Here is a 1282-nt window from a genome sequence, read left to right on the forward strand (position 1 = left end):
GTCGAGTCACCTGCGACTCATAGCGACCCTATGTACAACAGCCCTAAACTCCGCTCTGTCCTGTGCCAATCACACTGTCTCTGGCACTCCCATCCTGATAACCCCAGTCACTGAATCAATCCACCTTACAGAGGGCCTTCCCCTCCTGCACTGTCCCTCCACCCTCCCAAGCATGATGTCCTTCTCCAAAAGTCTGCTAGTAAATTTTTATTATAGATAGTTATATATGAAAGCTAAGTCTTTCTATGTACTTGTATGGATGTTGTTGTTGTTAAGTTCTGTCAAGTCGCACTTGTATGGATAGATCTCTTAAATACACTGCATGAAAAACACAAAGATCAGAACAATGTTTACAGATGGGGATTTTTTTTAAGGGGAACAGAAAAAAACTAGTAACCTTGCCTGTAGGGAGTGGTACTTCCAACCCAAAAGCTGAGCCTCTCTGGTGGTACAAATTCACCAACAGCTTCTTGGGGAAAAGACAGGCTATCTCTTCCTATGTAATTTGCAGCCTCAGACAATCCAGTGGATTCTGACTCAACAGTGCTGAGTACATGATTATAAGATATATATAAATATACACACACCCCTATAAAACTTGAGTAGCACTTGGCTACTAACTGAAAGACTGGGAGTTCAAATCCACTCAGAGCCATCTTGAATGAAAGACTTGATTATTTGCTTCCAAAATATTCACCATCAAAAATTTGTGGAGCGTACTTCTCTGAAACACACGGGGTTAACATGAGTCAGAATCAACTCAGTGGCAACTGAGTCAGGGTTTCCTTCTACCCATGGGGGCGTCCGGACTAGATGCTGACAGATGACAACAAACCACAAAGTCATTGAAATGATAAGCCCAGCTGCGCAAGAGGAAGCAATTCTCCAAGAGGCTCTATTAAAACCCCTGTTCAGACTCAGCTCTTAGCTTAGGGCTAGACACGTGATTGGTAACCTCATCCAGGCCATGGGGAATGAATGAGACAGTGCAAAGGAATCAGGTGTTATCACCCAAAGAGTCGGGAACAATTAGACTCCACAGGATTGGTGGGAGATTCATCAACAGTCTGCATTATGCAGATGACATAACCCTGCTTGCTGAAACTGAGGAGGACCTGAAGCGCTTGCTGCAGAGTGTCAAGGACTGCAGCCATCAATATGGACTGAGGCTCAAGGTCAAGAAGAAAAAGATTCTCACCACTGGACTAATTGGCAGCATCAGGATGGATGGTGAAAAGATTGAGATTGTTCACAGTTTTAGTTTGCTTGGCTCCATAGTCAA

This window comes from Elephantulus edwardii, unplaced genomic scaffold, assembly GCF_000299155.1.
Source record: "Elephantulus edwardii isolate Elephantulus edwardi_28Jun2011 unplaced genomic scaffold, EleEdw1.0 scaffold00037, whole genome shotgun sequence".
NCBI lineage: Eukaryota > Metazoa > Chordata > Mammalia > Macroscelidea > Macroscelididae > Elephantulus > Elephantulus edwardii.